Below are 21,683 nucleotides of genomic sequence, written 5' to 3' on the forward strand. Positions count from 1 at the left end.
TGAAGTCTGGGGGCAGCCAGACAGAACACTATCTATCTATCTATCTATTTATTTAATTTGTATGCCGTCCCTCTCCACAGACTCGGGGCGGCTTACAACAGCAACAGAAAACAATATATAATACAAATTCAATAATTAGAAAGCTAAAAGCCCATAATTTAAAAAACATGCACACAACATACCATACATAAACAGTATAGGCCTGGGGAAGATATTTCAGTTCCCCCATGCCTGATGGCAGAGGTGGGTTTTAAGGAGTTTGCGAAAGGCAAGGAGGGTGGGGGCAGTTCTAATCTCAGGGGGGAGCTGGTTCCAGAGGGTCGGGGGCCGCCACAGAGAAGGCTCTTCCCCTGGGACCCGCCAAACGATATTGCTTAGTCGATGGGACCCGGAGAAGGCCAACTCTGTGGGACCTAATCGGTCACTGGGATTCGTTCCAAAAAGGCCATGGCAATTGTTGACTAATCATGGGCATGCTACCAACAGGCTCAGTTTCTAAGATCATGGTCTGTCTCAGTTGGAGAATGCACTGTTGGGACAAGATGATTTAGTTGAGAAATGATAAAACATAATCAGGAGGGCCTGATACTGAAATGTGTAGGATTTGGAGAGCCTATCGAACTGGAGTAGGATGTTAATAGAGCTGTCAAAGGGGTCTATGCTGGTCCTTTCTCTTTTTAAGTTTCTGTTAATGACTTGGATAAGGGAATGCATACTGTATTTCCACATGACCCAGAACCAGTTGGGATCATTAATGGTATGGAAGAGTGACTTGTAGTCCTCGACTTATGACCACAATTGAGTTCAAAATCTGAGTTGCTAAGTGAGACATTTGTTAAATGAATTCTGCCCCATTTTACAACCTTTCTTTGCCACCATTGTTAAGTGAATTGTTGTTACTGTTAAGTTAGTGACACAGTTGTTAAGTAGATCTGGCTTTCCCATTGCCTTTTCAATTCCCCCATGCCTCTGTTGTCAGGCCTAGGGGAATTGAAATTTCTCTTCCCCCTAGGCTTATAGAATTTATACATGATATGCTTGTATGTATGAGTGGTTATTTAAATTGGGGTTTTTAAGATTATTTTTAATATTAGATTTGTTTACATTGTCTTTTTATATTGTTGTTAGCCGCCCCGAGTCTTTGGAGAGGGGCGGCGTACAAATCTAATAAATACAAATACAAATACAAATTGTCTTTGTTCATCGGAAAGTCACATGACCCTAGAACATGGAAACCGTCATAAATATGAATCAATTGCCAAGCATCCAAATTTGGATCACGTGACCACGAAGAGGCTGCAACAGTCATAAGGGTGAAAAACGGTCATAAGTCACTTTTCTCAGTTCCGTTGTAACTTTGAAACAGTCACTAAAAGAGCTGTTAAAAGTTGATTACCTGTACTCCAAAGTGTTCTACAGAAAATGAGTTGAAAATAATTATTATTTAATGGAGATAAATGCTAAGTTTTCCAACTAGGAAACAAACCATTTGGAGACGTACACAATGCAGGATTTCTGGCATAGCTATTGTACATTGGGGGAAAAAACCCTGAAACTGCAGCTGATGACGAACTATGAATCAACAGCGTGATCTGGTTGTAAAATAAGCAAAAGCTGTTTTCCAACTGCATCAGTAGAAACAACATTTCCAAATCTTAAAGAGGTGATGTTTATATCAGGAACGGTTTCATCCACGTCCGTCTGTGATGGAAGCCTTCTCTTTGTATCCAAATAGAAGCAGCCGCCTCACCTCCATAAAATATACAAGTGACGTGACTCATCTTCAGAGAGATGATGCAACTCATCAATGACATTTTAATGTGTGTGTTTGTGTGTGTAACATTTTTGCTGATAATGAAAAGGAAGGGAGACTAGTATAAATCTATTTCAAGCTATTTTGCCCTCATCAGCTAGCCATACCCTTACCGGGATTTGAACCTGGGGAGTCTCCCTGTAAGGCAATAACTGCCGGCAGGGACTCTTCAGACACTCCCCTCTGGCGTCTTGCGAGCGCACAAATTATTTCTCATTGAAGGGACCTTTTTTTTCCTCCCCCCGCCAGAGGACATGCGGGAAGAGGGAGGCAAACCAGAGAAGGAGCCCCTTCGCTGCAGATGATAGATAGACAGACAGACAGACAGACTCCTTTTTCCCCATCACGCCCAGCCAAAAAGAAAGCCGCCGCAATCCCTGGCCGGAGACTGGGCAAAGGGGGAGAGACAGAGAAGCCCGGCTGCTGTTGCCGATTCTGCTGCTTAGCATTCCCCCTCACTGAGCTTTACCCACATACACACACACACACCCCTCCACTGAGCCATTCTAGGATTCAAGTGTAAGAGAGGCAGAGAGGCTCCTTGGGACAAGCAAGGCAGGCGAGCAGCGGCTCCCCAAGAGTGCACAAACTTTCCGCGGAGTTTCTTCTCTCCTCAAGGTGAAGCAGCCGGATGCTGCACTGCAGAAGCTGTCCAGGCGGAGCAGCCATGGACGATGTAGCCGCCTGGGGATTCGAGCCTAAGAGAGGCGAAGAGGGTCCTCAGGACAATGGGGAGCTCGCTCGGCAGGACAGGCTCCATGGCCTTGGCTGACTCACTCTGTTCCAGGCACCCCGACCAGAAGCTGCCTCCCACCGCCCGCCTCACCCGCCGCCTGCATCGTCCATGCCTCTCCGCTTTTCCTACGCTCGAATTGCCTCTCCCGTTTGCCTCCCTCTTCCCGCACTTCCTCTGGCGGGGGGAGGGAAAAAAGGTCCCTTCAGCGAGAAATAATTTACGCACTCGCAAGACGCCAGAGGGGAGCGTCTGAAGAGTTGCTTTTTGGCTGGGTTCGATAGGGAAAAAGGGGTCTGGCCGGTTCATTTTATTTTATTTTATTTTTAGTTATATCTGTCTGTCTGTCTGTTTATCATCTATCTATCTATCATCTATATCTATCATCTATCTACAGTATCTATCATCTATCCATTTATTATCTATCTTTCATCCATCTATCATCTATCTATTTATTATCTATATTTCTATTTATCTATCTATCTGTCATCTATCTATCTTATCTATCTATCTGTCATCTATCTATCTTATCTATCTATCTGTCATCTATCTATCTATCTATCTATCTATCTATCTATATACATATATATATAATACAGTGATCCCCCGCTCGTTGCGAGGGTTCCGTTCCAGGAACCCCCGCAACGAGCGGGTTTTCGCGAAGTAGCGCTGCGGAAGTACAAACACCATCTGCGCATGTGCAGATGGTGTTTTTACTTCCGCAGCACTAGCGAGGAGCCGAAGATTGAGGACTCAGCTCGGAAGCTGCACGGGTGTTTTAAAAGGTCTCCGCCGGCATGGGGGGCTTCTTAGCACCCCCCCAAACCCGAGTTGGGGGTTCGGGAGGTGGTAGGAAGCCCCCCATGCCGGCGGAGACCTTTTAAAACACCTGTGCAGCTTCCGAGCTGAGTCCTCAAGCCAAGCGCAGAAGTTAGCCTTGAATCCCTTTGAATCCCGCCGCTTCTGCTGGATACGGGCGATGGGGGGGCGAGCTGCCACAGCCCCTGGCTTCCGCGCCGCTCGTCCCACCCACCGCCCGTATCCAGCAGAAGCTGCTGGATTCAAAGTGCTGCTGGGAGCCGCAGGCGAAAGGAGCTCGGGCATCGGAGCGCGGCGCCAGGCATTGTTCTCCGGACCCCGCTCGCTCAGCCCCGCGGCGGCCCTTTCCCTCTCCAGGCTGCGGGTGGGGTCCGGAGAACAATGCCCGAGCTCCTTTCGCCTGCGGCTCCCAGCCCACCGCCTGTCTCCTGCTGCCCGGTTTAGCCAGGACACGAGCGGCGAAATGACTTGGAGGAATGTGAAGCTGAAACCGGCCGGTTTCAGCTTCACATTCCTCCAAGTCATTTCGCCGCTCGTGTCCTGGCTAAACCGGGCAGCAGGAGACAGGCTTTGAGTTTTGGCTGCGGGGGAGAAGTAGGACTTTCCTAACTCCCTCGCCCCGCAGCCAAAACTCAAAGCCTGTCTCCTGCTGCCCGGTTTAGCCAGGACATGAGCGGCGAAATGACTTGGAGGAATGTGAAGGCTCAGCGGATCAAGGCCGGCTCCTCTCGGCCCAAGCGGCTGCCTTGATCCGCTGAGCCTGGCTGGCCCGGAAGATCGTAGCGCGCGTTGGCTGCACCGGCGGCGACATTGCTGCCGGCTTGGCTTCGCTCGCCGCTGCAGCCAACGCGCGCTACGATCTTCCGGGCGAGCCAGGCTCAGTGACGGAAGGCAGCCGCTTGGGCCGAGAGGAGCCGGCCTTGATCCGCTGAGCCTGGCTGGCCCGGAAGATCGTAGCGCGCGTTGGCGGATCAAGGCCGGCTCCTCTCGGCCCAAGCGGCTGCCTTCCGTCACTGAGCCTGGCTCGCCCGGAAGATCGTAGCGCGCGTTGGCTGCACCGGCGGCGACATCGCTCGCCGCTGCAGCCAACGCGCGCTACGATCTTCCGGGCGAGCCAGGCTCAGTGACGGAAGGCAGCCGCTTGGGCCGAGAGGAGCCGGCCTTGATCCGCTGAGCCTGGCTGGCCCGGAAGATCGTAGCGCGCGTTGGCGGATCAAGGCCGGCTCCTCTCGGCCCAAGCGGCTGCCTTCCGTCACTGAGCCTGGCTCGCCCGGAAGATCGTAGCGCGCGTTGGCTGCACCGGCGGCGACATCGCTCGCCGCTGCAGCCAACGCGCGCTACGATCTTCCGGGCGAGCCAGGCTCAGTGACGGAAGGCAGCCGCTTGGGCCGAGAGGAGCCGGCCTTGATCCGCTGAGCCTGGCTGGCCCGGAAGATCGTAGCGCGCGTTGGCGGATCAAGGCCGGCTCCTCTCGGCCCAAGCGGCTGCCTTCCGTCACTGAGCCTGGCTCGCCCGGAAGATCGTAGCGCGCGTTGGCTGCACCGGCGGCGACATTGCTGCCGGCTTGGCTTCGCTCGCCGCTGCAGCCAACGCGCGCTACGATCTTCCGGGCGAGCCAGGCTCAGTGACGGAAGGCAGCCGCTTGGGCCGAGAGGAGCCGGCCTTGATCCGCTGAGCCTGGCTGGCCCGGAAGATCGTAGCGCGCGTTGGCGGATCAAGGCCAGCTCCTCTCGGCCCAAGCGGCTTCCTTCCGTCACTGAGCCTGGCTCGCCCGGAAGATCGTAGCGCGCGTTGGCTGCACCGGCGGCGACATTGCTGCCGGCTTGGCTTCGCTCGCCGCTGCAGCCAACGCGCGCTACGATCTTCCGGGCCAGCCAGGCTCAGTCACGGAAGGCAGCTGCTTGGCCCGGGATGCTGGGCCGAAAGGAGCCGGGCTTGAAGATCGCAGCGCGCGTTGGCTGCGGTGGCGAGGGCTTGCAATGGAGGGTGGAGGAAGCGGCCATGGGAGGGCGAGCTGCCTCAGGGAGGAGGATCGGGCGGGACCAGGTGGGGGCTGGAATTTCTCCGCCAGGGCGAAGGGCGGGCGAGCGGCGAAGGGCGGGCGAGCGGGTGCTGGGGAGGGCTTCTCGCCCTCCCGCCAGCAAGAGGGGGGAGCGAACGGCGTGGGCAGGCGAAGGGCGGGCGAGCGGCAGCGAGTTTGCGTGGGCGGTGGGGAAACTCCTCGCTGACGCCAGCAAGAGGGGGAAGACCCAGGGAAGCCGCTGCCATCTACGCATGCGTGCCCGGCACGCATGCGTAGATGGTATTTTGACTTCCGGGTTGAAAAATCGCGAATTACCCTGTTCGCAATGGTTGGGGACGCAATAACCGGGGGATCACTGTATACTGATGCCTCAATTAATGTAATTTTAGTGGTTTCCATTTTTACAAGTTACCAGTAGCTACTGCATTTTCCACCCTAGACTTATACTCGAGTCAATATGTTTTCCCAGTTTTTGTGGCAAAAATAGGTGTCCCAGCTTATAATCGGACTTATACTTGAGCATATATGGTGTGTGTGTGTATATACACACACACACACACACACACACACCGTATATATTTGAGTATAAGTCGACCCGATTATAAGCTGGGGCACCTATTTTTGCCACAAAAACTGGGAAAACATTGACTCAAGTATAAGTCTATATATATACAAAAATACATTCTCCTCCTCTCTCTATATATATAAGTATAGATACATATATACACACACACATACCTGAAAATAAGACTGGATCTTATTTTCTTTTTGGCCCCAAAATAAGCACTAGGGCTTATTTTCAGAGGTGTCTTATTATCTTTCTCTCATGTACGTCTTTGGAGTTGGCAGGAGGCTGCATAGTGCTTCAACCGTGAGGCAGCTGGGTAGAGTTGCCCCACACGCTAACTTACCTCTGCGTCCCTGCAGCCAGGCAGTCTTGCATTGCTGGCTCCAGCAGCCCCATCCAGCAGCGACCCCTTGTGGCTTCCAGCTCACGTCTGTTTGTTTCCGACTGCGAGGTGGGGGCAGCTCCGTATGCCCCACACCGACTTACCTCAGGGCTCTCACAGCCAGGCCATCCATACCTTGACACCTGCCTCGCCTCATGACTGGGTCACCAACACACAGCTCAGCCTCCTAAGTTGTGGCCACGAGCAAGCAGAAAAAGTGGACTGGTGGCCATGTGGATTCTTGCTGCACGTGGTTGTCGGTATTGCCGCTGCAAGGTAGTTATCGGGGCATGGATAGCTCCACTACCCTCCCGTCTTGCCTCGTGGCCGTCGCACCAGAAGCAACCAGACAGAATGGTCGGGCGTTTCATCTCGATTTATATTGTAGTAATTTAATTTTCAACCCATCCAAAATCGAGGATACCGTAGGGAAGAATTCGGAGAAAGAAAATGCTCAGTAAGATGGTTAACAAGACAAAACAACAGAAAGGCTTGTGCCGCAATGTTCTTGGAGTTTCTAGGAGATGCCAGGGGAACATTTTGTGCTTACTGACAGCTTCTCGGCTGCTATTCCCTCCCCAGGGCTTACAATCTGCACATAAACTCTAATTATGTACAAACAAAAGCCCCAGCCAATATCTCTAGATGCAAATAGCAGAAGGGAGTCCTCTTAAAGAACTTGGAACAAAACAGCCCAGCAGACGTTGCTAAACGCAGCCAAAAAGAAGCCCGTACAGTCTTTCTGCGCTGACCTGCTTTTCAATTCCTTGTGTTTTTCTAAAGCTGAAAGGAGCACCATTGAGGACATGCTGCTTAGGGGATGACTTAATGCTGTTCCAAAATATCTCTACAATACCTCAAAGTGTGGCTATTTTCTACCAAGAAAGAAGCAATTATATGGTTATTTCCTTCTTGGCAGGCTTCTGCATGCTTCAAAGAGATTTGAAAAGCAGGAATTCAACTGATGAAGTCCTCCTTGTTCAGCTACAAGGATAAGAATTATTTCACAAGTTGATCTTTTCCTTCTCATGCAGATAAATAGATAAAGATGCTGGTATAGGATCATTGTACTAGCTGGAAACGACAGTAGAATTTCTTCATTTACTATATCATGCAGCTTGGAGTTCAAAGGTGCTAGCTATATTTTTTTTGTATGTTTTTACAGAAGCCTCCTTCATATGCTTGAGTCAATAGTCCCATGCAAAAGAATTAAGGAGGCAAAACCTGAGAACCTTGATTGGATGATAAGAAAATCAGTTTGATGGCTTTGCCAAGTTGCTCATAAAAGCATAAGAACCGGGTCAAATAAATTGTGGCAGGGTTCCGCAGCAATAAAACAGTTGAAGGCAGAAGGGTTGGATTGGTTGATCAAAACTTCTCTTTCAGTCTGGTTGTTGTTGTTCTCCTTGTGTTCAAAGTCCTTTTTTTGGACTTTGTTTAATAACATTTCCCTTTTCAAAACTCATTAATAAGCTGACAACAAACAGTGTCCCCATGTTCATTTTTTTTTTTAAATTTAGTCAGTCAGTCAGTCTGGTCGCCCTTCTCCAGTGGACTCAGTGGACTTTTAGAAGACTGCATCTAGACTTGGTTTTTTATCTTGTTCTAAAGTTAATTTTGTTAGTAGGAACTGTTTAAGGCAACTTTAAGGCTTGTAGACTTCAACTCCCATAATTCCCCAGCCAATAAGGAATTCAGGGAGTTGAAGTCCATCGATCTTAAAAGTTGCCAGGGTTGGACCCTGCTGGTTTAAGGATTTTGATGACATCTCCTGTCCCCAGTTATTAAAGAACAATATCAGTTTAGCATCTGTTAGGAAGGTGCAGAAAACTGATCTATACACCTGTAGATCTACCTCATTTTTTCAAAATCTTCTCTAATAATTTCCCCTACAATATATGAAGCTGCTCTATTTCTATCAGATTAGAGATCAGTGTAGTGCAACGTTCTCTGCTGTGACAAAAGATCCCCAAGGTCCATCATGTTGCTGGTACTGAATCCAAAGGCCAGCTGACGTGTGTGTGTTTTTGCTTACTTCTAAAATAAAGGAAATGGGGTTTTTGCTATCATATCATAATTATTTATTTTATTTATTTATTATTTAGATTTGTATGCCGCCCCTCTCCGCAGACTCGGGGCGGCTCACATGTATTTCTAGGACACCTAGGAACAAGTCAACTGGAGGTCTGTAGAGATTCTTAGTCATTCAGGTCCTGGTTGTCCCAAAGGTGGTTTTTCAGGGGGCAACTGGAATTTCTTGTTTTTTTCTTTTGAAGACATTTCGCTTCTTATCCAAGAAACTTTTTGTTCTATCAGAACTGAAGAAGCTTCTTGGATGAGAAGCAAAACATCTTCAAAAGAAAAAAACAAGAAAGTCCCATTGCCTCCTGAAAAGCCATGTTGAGGACAAATCAACTGGAGATGTTAATTTCCAGAAACTGTCAGGACCTGAACATGAAATATTACCTTTGAGTTACTAGCCAAGCAGGAAATTTCCACAACGTGAGAAAAAAAAATATACAAATTTAACCAATTTCTTTTTACCATCTGGAGTTCAGCCCAGGTGGGAAAACACACAGAGACCCAAACAATTAGGAAAATAATTAGAATCTGTGTTTAATTCTACATATAACTTTAATTTTGATGCCCTTTGAAGGGGTCTATGACAACTTTTCAGGGTCAGCTCACCACATTAGTTGCCAGGGCTAATATGGCTTGGGACAAGAGTTAAACTAATACAGAAGAAATAGTGAAATAGAATCATTGAAGAAGTGATGCCAAAGGAAGGACAAACTGAAATGTGAATGGCAAAAATTAAAATAATATTTAAATTATTTTAAATAATTAAATTGAATTGTTGAATTGTCCCACAGTTAGTTATCCCGTGGCAAGTTGTAAGTTGTTCTGAGTCCCTCTAAGTAGTCAAACTTTATCCCCTTCAAGAGTATATTATATTAAATTATAGTATTATATTTTATTATTATTAAAAATATTATTAATGTTAATATTAATATTAAAATATGTATGAATTTTTTTTCAAATAAATGGGGCTTGATGAACAACCTGAAATTTCATATAAAGGATTGATGACCTTTGAAATTTGGAGATTCCTGGTTTAGAGAAAGCAATGTCATGTTTTCGATCGTTAGCTTTTTCAAATTCTCTCTATCTACATTTGTTCTTTCACCTTTTCCAAAATGTAACCCACGGGACATCAGAATTAATTTCCCAGCTGTTCAAACTGTTAACCACAGGAGCAAAGTACCACATCACGTGGTGAATTTTTCACTAAAGGCCTTCAAACAGAGGCTAGATCAGTGTTTCTCAATTTTGGCAGCCTGAAGATGTGTACATTCCTAAATAAACTTCTAGAAATCCCCCACCAGCATGCTGGGTGGAAAATTCTAGGAGCTGAAATCTGCATTTTCAAACTGCCAAAATTGAGAAACAATAGGCATTATCTGTCAGATGTTGTAGAGCAAGGGTATCAAACTCAATTTCATTGAGCGCAGCATCGGGATTGTGTTTGCCATGGGGGGAGGGGGCTTGACCAGGTTGTGTGGGGCCAGCTTGACATCACTCGTGTTGTGATGGTTGGAGCACTCTGCCAGTGAAAACGGGCTCCCAATCTCCATTTTCAGCTGCAACAGCCTCCTGCAACCCTCTGCCAGCAAAAATGGACTTTAGGAGGGCCGTACGCATTTTTGTTGGCAAAAGCATTGTGGGCCAGTCCTTTTCTGTTTCCAGGGCAACCCTGTGGATCGGATCTAAGCACCCTGCAGGCCGGATCTGGCCCACGGGCCTTGAGTTTGACACCCCTGCTGTGGAGGATTCTTCACCGAGTAAGCCAGGACATTGGCCAGATGTCCTCTAATGCAGTGATTTTCAACATTTTTTGAGCTGCGGCACATTTTTACATATACAAAATCATGGGGCACATTGAGCAGGGGGGAGTAGGGGGGCTAAAAAAGTTTGGACAAAAAAAATCTCTCTCTCTCTCTTCTTCCCTTTCGCTCTATTTCTCTCCCTCTTTCTCTCTCTTCCTTCCTCTCTCCATCCCTTTCTTTCTCTCTTCCTTCCTCTTTTTTGCTCTTTCTATCTCTCCCTCCTTCCCTGCCTCTCTTTCTCTCTCTCTCTCGCTTTCTTTCTCTTTTTCTCTTTCTCTTGCTTTCTTTCTTTCTCTCTCTCTCTTGCTTTCTTTCTCTTTCTCTCTTTCTTTCTCTTGCTTTCTTTCTCTCTCTGTCTTGCTTTCTTTCTCTCTCTTCCTCTCTTTTTTGCTCTCTTTCTATCTCTCCCTCCTTCGCTACCTCTCTTTCTCTCTCTCTCTCTTGCTTTCTTTCTCTTTCTCTCTTTCTCTTTCTTTCTTTCTCTCTCTCTTTCTTGCTTTCTTTCTCTCTTGCTTTCTTTCTCTCTCTTGCTGAGCTTTGCGGCACACCTGACCATGTCTCGCGGCACACTGGTTGAAAAACACTGCTCTAATGTGCCTTCCAACCTTAGACATCAACAGTTCTCTTATGGTAATAAAGGTAACTGATTTTTAAGCCGAGATAATTTATATGTGAACAATATATGCAAATGTCTTGCCCACCACACATACATTTCATAGAAATGTGCATTTCAAGCCTAACTCTTTTTGTATAAATGCTGTGCCTCCTTCCTGGTGCCCACTTGTCTTCTCCATTTGTATTCCATTTTAAAATGAGCAGAAAACAAATGGCAAATCTTCACTGAATCTCCACTTTCCTCCTCCCTTTGTTCAACAGCAACCCTGAAACTGCAGCATAGGTTGTTGCATAGGTTTTCTTTCAGCTGTTCCTTTAACTAATAATAAATTTTCACTTATGGGGTGATCTTTCTCTCTTGGCTGAACTCCCACACAAGCCACCGGTGGGTGTGTTTTTATTGCCCTGCACCCAAGCAAAACCAGAGGTTCTTTGTTGCAAGCTGCTAGGGAACTGGTTGTACTAGAAGCAAAGGAAACGCTGGCTGTCTAAAATTAGTTGTTAACCACTGTGCTGTTGTTTGCTGAAGATCCCCACCAGATGTATCTCTGCCACATGCAGAGAGACAAAAATCTTACAGTGCAGGCAAATACTTACATCAGCAGCAGAAAAAAACACAAACATCCCAGTCTTTATCTTCATGGTTGAGGGAGTATGGAACAGGGGGTCTCCAACCTTGGCCGCTTTTAAGATTTGTGGACTTCAACTCCCAAAATTCTTGAAGTCCACAAGTCTTAAATTGGCCAAGGTTGGAGAATCCTGGTATAGAGAATCCTGTTGGATCAAACTAAAATACCTTCTTGTCCTTCACAGTGGGACTATACTTTGGATAGCCTCTTTTCTTTGGAAGGGATCACATACTGTATTACAGAATTTTAGACCTAGGGCCATATTTGCATGCAGATTTTTCAAGGTTTATTACTTCCTCGTTTTAACCGTTAGAAGCAGGAAACACTAACACATGGCATCTGTAAGCACTGCAACACGGTAGTACTGTCCTTTGTGAGCCTACCAACTATAATAAAATAGAATAGAATTTGTTATTCTTCATTTCTCTTTAGTGCACATGCTCTCAGTGTATATAAAAAGAAAAAAATACATCAAGAATCATAAGGTACAACAGTGATAGTCATAGGTTACTAATAAGTAAATCAAATCATACTAGGAAACAAACCAATATAAATCATAAAAATACAAGCAACAAGATTATAATCATAAGTGGGAAGAGATACGGTAGATAATAGGAAGGATGAAAAGAAGAATACTAATACAATCTTAGTAAATAGTTTGACAGTGTTTATGTAATTATGGTAGTTGTTTAGCAGAGTGATGGCATTCAGGAAAAAAACCCGCTTGTGTCTAGTTGTTCTGGTGTGCAGTGCCCTACAAGCATCATTTTGAGGGTAGAAGTTGAAACAATTTATGTCTAGGATGAGAAGGGTCTGTAGATATTTTCAACTTCCATCTATTCAGTGATGGGGTATCAAGTTCAAAATTATGTGCAATCAAGCTGACCATTGCTCAACCCATGTCTGAACAAGGGAGGAAGTATGAAGTAAGGAAAGAGAAGAGGAGAAATGGAATAGAATAGAATTCTTTGTGTGATTGGACACCCAAGGAATTTGTCTTGGTGTGCATATGCTCTCAGTGTACATAAAAGAAAAAGGTACATTTGTCAATAATCATGTAGTACAACACAATGATTGTCATAGGGGTCAAATAAGCAATGAAGTAACAATATTAATAAAAATCTTAGGATACAAGCAACAAGTTACAGTCATACAGTCTTAAGTGGGAGGAAATGGGTGATAGGAATGATGAGAAAAAACTAGTAGAAATAGAAATGTAGACTTAGTAAAAAGTTTGACAGTATTGAGGGAATTATTTGTTTAGTAGAGTGATGGCGTTTGGGAAGAAAAAACTCTTCTTGTGTTGTCTTGGTGTGCGGTGCTCTGTAGCAATGTTTTGAGGATAGGAGTTGAAATAATTTGTGTCCAGGGGTCAGTAAATATGTCAGGGGTCAGTAAATATTTTCACCGCCCTCTTTTTGACTTGTGCAGTATACAGGTCCTCAATAGAAGGCAGGTTGGCAGCAATTGTTTTTTCTGCAGTTCTGATTATCCTCTGAAGTCTGTGTCAGTCTTGTTGGGTTGCAGAACCAAACCAGACATTTATAGAGGTGCAAATGACAGACTCAATGATTCCTCTGTAGAACTATATCAGCAGCTCCTTGGGCAGTTTGAGCTTCCTGAGTTGGCACAGAAAGAACATTCTTCGTTGTGCTTCTTTGATTATGTTTTTGATGTTAGGTGACCAATTTAGGTCTTGAGATATGATAAAACCTGGAAATTTGAAGGTCTCCCACTGTTGATACTGTGTTGTCTAGTATTGTGAGAGGTGGAAGGATGGAAGGGTTTCTCCTAAAGTTTACCACCATTTCTACAGTTTTGAGTGTGTTCAGTTAGTTCAGTTCCAGTCACACCACAAGGTTAATTGTTCAACCTCCCATTGGATGTTGGATCTTTACCCGAGAAAAGGTCATAAATATGAGAAGTGAAGGACCCAATGTTGAAAGCTTTGCATGATATGGGGTTGTAAACTTGTTCACTTGGGTTTCCCCTTTTAAATGCCTGTAAAGACACAAGAACCCCATGGGGACTAACAGCTTGAAGCTGCACAATGCATATAATCAAGTGGGTTGATATGCTTGAGGCATGTATCATCACTCAGGATATTTTCCTTAGATATCGCTATAATTGATCATGTTAGCTGATTCATGACAAGTGACAAATGCCCTGTAATATGAGACATCTGCCTATAATCCCAGATAAGAATGTTAGTCTAGTATTCCACATTCCTGTACGAGAATGCCAACTTCCGAGATTATCAGCAATGACCACACTTGCTGGGGAATTCTGGGAGTTAAAGCCTATACATGATGGATGATATCCAAATGGCAAATGCTTTCTTAGCGCTTTGCAAATCAAAACCAAACCCAGGCCGGTGGTAGTTTCAGAATAAAGGGGTGGGTGGCAATGTCCATTTCTGGTAAAATCAAACTCCTGTTTGTGAGACACCCAAAACTATATAATTGGAGTGGGCAGTACATATATTCCATGCATAAATAAAACTATGCTATATCGCTTTTCAGCAACCTACTTCTGGTTTCCATGTGGCACAAAACAGGGAATTTATTTGCAAAGCGATGACATTAAAAATTGCAACCTACAAAGCAAGAACTTTCCAGTTTACTCTTCAGTTGGCGTGAAAGTTGCTATTATTTTTCTTTCTAATAGAAGAACTTGAAAGAAGAGCTTCAGTTTGAAAATGCTTAGCTAGGCTTATTTTTCCCCATAAGATACAATTGTATGCATTTTATGCCACAATTCAGAGAATACAGGAATTTCTTTTTTTACTGTTATAGGTGCAAAATTGAGCTAAGATGAATGGGTTACCACCCTTTTGTGCTATTCTGTGAAGTATCACAATGCTTATCTCATATTTCAGCTTAGATGCTTTGACACTGTCTGAAAAGACAAGTATACAAGTGCTTGGTGCCAATGTACACAACTATCTTTATCATTTTTAAAGGAGAAAATTGTTACAGCCAACATCTCTTGTGTTTCCATAGTTGAACGAGTACAACACAAATAATAAATTTGATGGCTAAAATTGTATTGGTGCCTAGAATTATAAATCAGTGAACCTCTAGTTAGCTACTGAGACATCAGTAAGCAGTACACCAAACACAATATATATATAATATACACAAATATAAATAGAAAAAATGAAGGTGTGTTTGTTAATAAATTGAAATATTCTTGGCTTAAAGCTCCATTTTTTTTCATATCTCCATCTAAATATGCCCTTTTCCTGTGATGATGTACCATAATGTTTAAAAGTTTGTGAATCCTTTTGAATGTTCAAATTTTCTGGATAAATATTACCTAAGACCTGACCTGTTCTCTACACGTCCTAAATTTAGATAGGAGCCAATTAAACAAATGCAAAATAATAATAATAATAATAATAATAATAATAATAATAATAATAATAAATTGGAAGGGACCTTGGAGGTCCTCTAGTCCAACCCCCTGCTTATGCAGGAAACCCTACACCAGAGGTCCCCAACCTTTTTTGCACCAGGGACCGGCTTTAAGCTAGACCAGTTTTCCATGGCCCGGTGGGGGGGGGGAGCTAGCTGTCAGCGGCGCCGTAAAAGGGGCGATCAAGAGAGGAATGGGTGAATGAATGGACGGAGGGTGGGAAGGAAGGAAGGAAAGAGGGAAGGGACAGGAACAAAAGAAGGGTGCAAAGGAAGCAAGGAAAGGTGTGAAAGGGGAGAGTAAGAGAGGAAGGAGTGAAAGAAGGGAATGAGGGAGGAAAGAAGGGAGGAAGGAAAAGGAAAGCAAGAAATGGAGGGAGGAAAGGAAGGAAAGAAAGAAAGAAAGAAAGAAAGAAAGGGGGAAGGGACAGGAACAGAGGAAGGAAGCAAGGAAACATGAAAGGGGAGAGTAAGGGAAGAAGGTAGGAAGGAGAAAGAAAAGAAGAAATAGAGGAAGGGAAGGTAAAAGAGAAAGAAAAAGAGCAAGAAAGAAAGCAAGAAAGAGAAAGAAAGAAAGGCAACTTCAAAGAAAGGCTCACTGAGCATCTCTCACTCTCTCTCTCTTTCTATCCCTCTTTCTTTCTTTCTCTTCCTTTCTCTCTCTCCTCTTCCTTTATCTCCTCTCTCTCTCCCTCTCTCTTTCTCTCCCCCCTCTCTCCCCCTTTCCCTCTCTCCCTCTCTTGCTATCTCTCCCCCCTCTCCCTCTCTCTTTCTCCCTCTCCCTCTCTCTCTCCCCCCTCTCTCTTTCTCTCTCTCTCCCCCTTTCTCTCTCTTCTCACTTTCTCTCTCTTGTTTTCTTTCTGTCTCTTTTGCTTTCTCTCTCTCTCACTCTTTCTTGTTTTCTTTCTCACGCTCTTTCTCTCTCTTGTTCTCTCTCTTGCTATCTCTTTCTCTCCCCCCCCTTCCTCACTCTCTCTTTCTCACTTTCTCTCTATCTTGCTGTCTGTTGCTCTCACTCACTCTCGTTCTCTCTCCGTTCTTCTCAGCGATGACACGCGCACGCCCTGCCCGCCTCACCTTTGCGAGAGCACTTTCGCCCCAGGCTCTCAGCAAGGGGGTTTGCAGGAGAGGCGGGGCCGGCGAAGGTGATATTGAATGTCGGGGGAGAACGGGCGCTTGCACGCGCTCCCTATCCCCCTGCTAGCCCACTCGGAATATTCAAAATAAGAAAAGCCTTCGCCGGCAAAGGTTTTTCTTATTTTGAATATTCCGAGTGGGCTAGCAGGGAGATAGGGAGCGCGTGCAAGCGCCCGTTCTCCCCCGACATTCAATATCACCTTCGCCGGCCTCCGCTGAGGAAAGCCTTTGCCGGCATTTCCTCTCGGCGTCAAGGAGGCGCAGCGGCGGGCGGAGAGAGGGAAGGGGGGGCAGCGGCGTTCCTCCTGGCCTTGGCGGGCCGCCCAACCCTCCCCACCTCCTGCAAACGCGGCGGGCGGCGGGGGGAGAGCGAGGAGCCGGTTCCGGCGGGCGCGGGGCTTGGCTGGCTGGCGGGGGGAGCGCCACTGGTGGTGCGGAAAGGCCGAGGAGGCCCTGGCGCCGCGGACCGGCTGAAAAGCCCCAACGGCCCGGTCCCGGTCCGCGGACCGGCGGTTGGGGACCTCTGCCCTACACCACTTCAGACAATGGTTATCCAGCATCTTCTTAAAAACTTCCATTAGTGGAGCATTCACAACTTCTAGAGGCAAGTTTTTCCACTGCTTAATTATTTTAACTGTCAGGGTAATTCTTCTTAGTTCAGAGTATTTCTTCTTAGTTCTTAGTTGCTTCTTGTTCTACCCTCAGGTGCTTTGGAGAATAGCTTCACTTCCTCTTTGTAGCAACCCCTGAGATATTGGAACACTTCTATCATGCCTCTCCTACTCCTTCTTTTCATTAAACTAGACTAGATAAACTAAACTAGATAAAGAGAACCCAATGTGAACAAACATGGACAGACATACTGACATTTTTCAGTATAAATTTTCTCTTACAATTCAGAATTCATGATTCCATTGATGATGGCAAGCTGGCACATTGTCCTGATCTAGAGGTAACAAATCATACCCAAACCAGGATACTGTTGCCACCATGTTCACAGATGGGATAAAGTTCTTATGCTAGAATGCCTTTTACCAAAATAACACTTTTGATTCAAACCCAAAAGTGCCATTTTGGTCTTACTTGTCCACAGAACAGCCTTCCAATATCCTCAAGAGCTATCCATGTAGTCTTTCACAAACTATAGATAGGAAGCAATGTTCTTTTTTGGGAAATAGTGGCTTACCCCTCTCAACCCTGACCCAAGCACTGTTGTTGCTGAACATTCTCCTCTTGGGGCTGTCATGAATGCAGATATGGGCCAATGCAAGAGAGGAGTTTAGTTTCTTAGCAGGGGTGAAATAATAATAATTATTATTATTATTATTATTATTATTATTATTATTATTATTATTAATTAGATTTGTATGCCGCCCCTCTCCGAAGACTTGGGGCGGCTCACAACAATAATAAAGACAATATAACAGTGAAACAAATCTAATATTAAAAGAAAAAGATAAATAGAACCCCAGCAATTAAAACCATACAACACATACATACCAAACATAAAATATAAAAGCCTGGGGGAGATGTCTCAGTTCCCCCATGCCTGGCGATATAGGTGGGTCTTGAGTAACTTGCGAAAGACAAGGAGGGTGGGGGCCGTTCTAATCTCCGGGGGGGAGTTGATTCCAGAGGGCCGGGGCCGCCACAGAGAAGGCTCTTCCCCTGGGGCCTGCCAAACAACATTGTTTGGTCGACGGGACGCGGAGAAGGCCAGCTCTGTGGGACCTTATCGGCCGCTGGGATTCGTGTGATAGAAGGCGGTTCCAGAAATGCTACTCATTCGGCCTGGTACAGGCATACAGGTACCAGTGGCAGCACATGGTTCAGAGAACTGGTAGCAGAGGTAGCATGAGGTTCCGCCCATAGGCCCAGACGTCGCCATTTTCTTTTAACTGTGCATGCAGAGGGTTAAAAAGCATTATACGTATGCGCAGGGGGTGAAAAAGCATGAAAGTGGAGCATGTGCTTCTGAACCAGCGGGAAAGGTAAGTAGATTTCACCCTGTTTCTTAGGCAGACCTCTTGGAATACAGGTAGTCCTCAACTTATAACCACTTAACATTTGTTGTGAATTTTGCCCCATTTTACGACCCACCCTCATCCCCACTTGACTTTGCTTGTCAGGAAGCTTGCAAAAGCATGCCACGTGACCTGCGGACACAGCAATGGTCATAATTATGAACCAGTTGACAAGCTTCTGAATTTTTATCACCTGATCATAGAGATGCTTCAAAAGCCATAACTGTGAAAAATAGTCATAACTCACTTTTTTCAAGGCCGTTGTAACTTTGAAAGGTCACTAAACAAATGGTTTTAAATCGAGGACTAACTGTATTTATGAAGAAATTTTGAAAAATGTTTAAGCACTACTCCCTCCTATTGCAAACCAGCAGGCAATACTGCCTCCATTATTATTTCCAGAATAAGTGAACGTGCATTTATAAAGGTCCTTATTGTTTTGGATTCTAAATGACCTCTTGCCATTGACAATTATCTCACATCCATCTCTTTACCCTTGTAAAGCCGGTTAAGCAACAAGGAAGACATTTGGCCTCGTGGCATCTTTCCAGTGAACCATTTTCTCTCTCATTGGTGGCTTACAGATCAGGAGATGAATCAAAAAGGGGTGAAGCGAGTTGGCCTACTCATCAAACCTAAAAATATTTTTTTTTTAATGCTGAGCTAAATATTAACAGCTCCACAGTTGTGTTTGCTGCTTCTTTCCCATACAGACTTCCACATTTTTAACCTTACAGCTATTAAGCATACAGATTTTTTTTAAATTAAGTTTTATTAATTTTCTACTATTACATTTAATTAGTGCTTAATAAACATCGTGTTGTCTGGGTTATTTGTTTGCTTAACAATACAAATTATATTCCTAATCTTTACCTCTCTTTTTTTCAGCCATTAGTACAATGAATTCCATGTTGGATAGTATTCTGTATTTTCTTTCTATTTAATCTTCAATGTAAGTCATGCCATTTCTGCCCAGTCCAATATCTTCTTAATGATCTCTTCATCTAGTGGTATTTCTTCATTTTTCCAATGCTGTGCAAATACAATCCTACATGCAATATTAAATATACACTTTGTTTATCAAATTTTCCTCTAGTACTATACCTAATAGAAAAAAATCAGGTTTAAGATCTACATGTTTTCCAGATATTTCTTCTAGCCACATATGTATTTTTGCCCCTTTTTTTTGCTTTTTGCTTTATCACAAGTCCACCCTAGAGGATAATATGTGCCAGATTTTTGGTTACGTTTCCAACATACTAGACATATATTTGAACATTTTGCCTACCCTAGCAGGTGGTAAATGCCATCTTTAAAACATTTTATACAAGTTGCCATTGTTAATTTATAATTTCTTTCCCATATAGTTTGCCATTTCTTTACTTCTATATTACAAGCGTTTTTTAAAAATGATTCCAGATTGCAACATTTTTGGATGGACATGGGGATGCAGTCCACGCATGGGTAGTTTCATTGCTCCGCTGAAAATGAAAACTGCTTTTCAGTTTTGAAAGGGATTTTCACCATGCATACTTAGTTTGAGTCAAAGTAGAAGAAGGGCGTACATAAGTGCACTGGAGTGCCTTTCGTCCCCTGTCCAATTGTCTTTCCTTTCTTTCACCTATCTTATATATTCTCTTCCTTTCATATATCCTCTCCTCTAAGTTCACTTTCACCCTCTTTTATATTATCACATGTCTATTTTTCTTCCTATGTAGTTGTGTATTGGACGAATGAATGAATGAATGAATGAATGAATGAATGAATGAATGAATAAATAAATAAATAATTCCTGCATACTCTAAAACATTTATTTATTTTTCATTTATATGCCACCCATCTCATTGTCAAGCAACTCCAGATGGCTATAAATCCAAAAACAGTTGTCTTCCTTGACTTTTCTAGGCCACATATATCCCATTAGACATGTGATGTAAGAAGGCAAGGAGTGGCAGAACCTAGAGGCAGAGTTGAAAGAGAGATCAACCTAGGATCTCTATCTAGTGACAAGTCAAGTGAACTAAGTCTAACCCCCTTTGAAATCTCTTGATCCTTATCTAATTGCTAGCAGGTTCAACCCTTAATGGAGAATATTTTATTTTATTTATTTATTTAATTGGTTTTTCTAGGCCGCCCTTCTCCTCAGACTCAGGGCGGCTTACATAATAAAATCAATGCAATACAAAGTTTAAGAAATCCAATGTAAAACCTAAAAGCAATATAAAACCTGATCTAAAAACCCCAGATAATAAAAACATTTAACTAACATTCATTCATATCATTTATTCATATTCCTCTGCATAGGCGACCAATAAGGTCCCACAGAGTTGGCCTTCTCCGGGTCCCGTCGACTAAACAATGTCGTTTGGCGGGCCCCAGGGGAAGAGCCTTCTCTGTGGCGGCCCCGGCCCTTTGGAATCAACTCCCCCCGGAGATTAGAATTGCCCCCACCCTCCCTGTCTTTCGTAAACTACTCAAGACTCACTTATACCGCCAGGCATGGGGGATTTGAGACACCTTTCCCCCAGTCTCTTTTATACTTTTTGTTTTATGTTTGGTATGAATGTGTTGTTTGGTTTTTTAAATAATGATAGGGTTTTATATGTTTTTTAATATTAGATTTGTTCTACTATAATATTGTTTTTATTATTGTTGTGAGCCGCCTCGAGTCTTCAGAGAGGGGCGGCATACAAATCTAATATATTATTATTATTATTATTATTATTATTATTATTATTATTAATTATTATTAAACGAAGATGTTTCACTTCTCACCCAAGAAGCTTCATCAGTTCTGGCAGGGTGGTGAGGGCGATGGAATGATTTTTTTTTCAGTCATCTGGTCATTCGCACTCTCCTTGAGAGCTCTTGGAGCCTCTTATGGGTTTACCTGGGTCCTCAGATATTTCTGAAAAGAAATGTGATTCTCCTAACCTCCTCTATCCTGTCAGAACTAATCCTTCCAGCATCTCCAACATCCTACCCTTGCCTGAAAAGCAAAATTCCTCCTCCTCCTTCTTGCCTGGGTGGCTGAGAATCCATATAGGCATTAGAAACAATAAATCAGTGTAATTGAATCTCCACGTGTAAACCTGATCTTTCGTGCCTGAAAGATCTAGAACCATGATGGCGAACCTTTTTTCCCTCGTGTGCCGAAAGCTCGTGTGCACACACTATTGCACCTGCATGAGTGCCCACACCCATAATTCAAGGCCTGGGGAGGGTGAAAATTACCTTCCCTGCCCCCAGGAGCCCCTCTGGAGGCCAGAAACAGCCTGTTCCCCAACTTCTGGTGAGCCTGGTAGGCCCGTTTTTTACTCTTCTCAGGATCCAAAGGCTTCCCTGAAGCCTGGGTAAGGTGACCAGCTGTCCCGCTTTTGGCGGGACAATCCCGATTTTTAGCCATTTATCCTGCGTCCCGCAGCATTTTTAAAAAGTCCTGATTTTTTGAAAGAAATATCAGTCAGGATTGCATTGGAGCCGGAAGGACTGGCTCTTCATCCTTTGAAGCAAGGTCTTGAGGAACACGGGGCCTCCTCCCTCCTGCCATCCCTTTATCAGTTGATAAGGACCCCTCAAGCAGCCGATTCTTTCCCTTAACCCCCTTCTCCCCAGCCTGTGGGACTACAACCTCAAT

The sequence above is a fragment of the Erythrolamprus reginae genome, chromosome 5 (genome assembly GCF_031021105.1).
Source record: "Erythrolamprus reginae isolate rEryReg1 chromosome 5, rEryReg1.hap1, whole genome shotgun sequence".
NCBI classification, from domain to species: domain Eukaryota; kingdom Metazoa; phylum Chordata; class Lepidosauria; order Squamata; family Dipsadidae; genus Erythrolamprus; species Erythrolamprus reginae.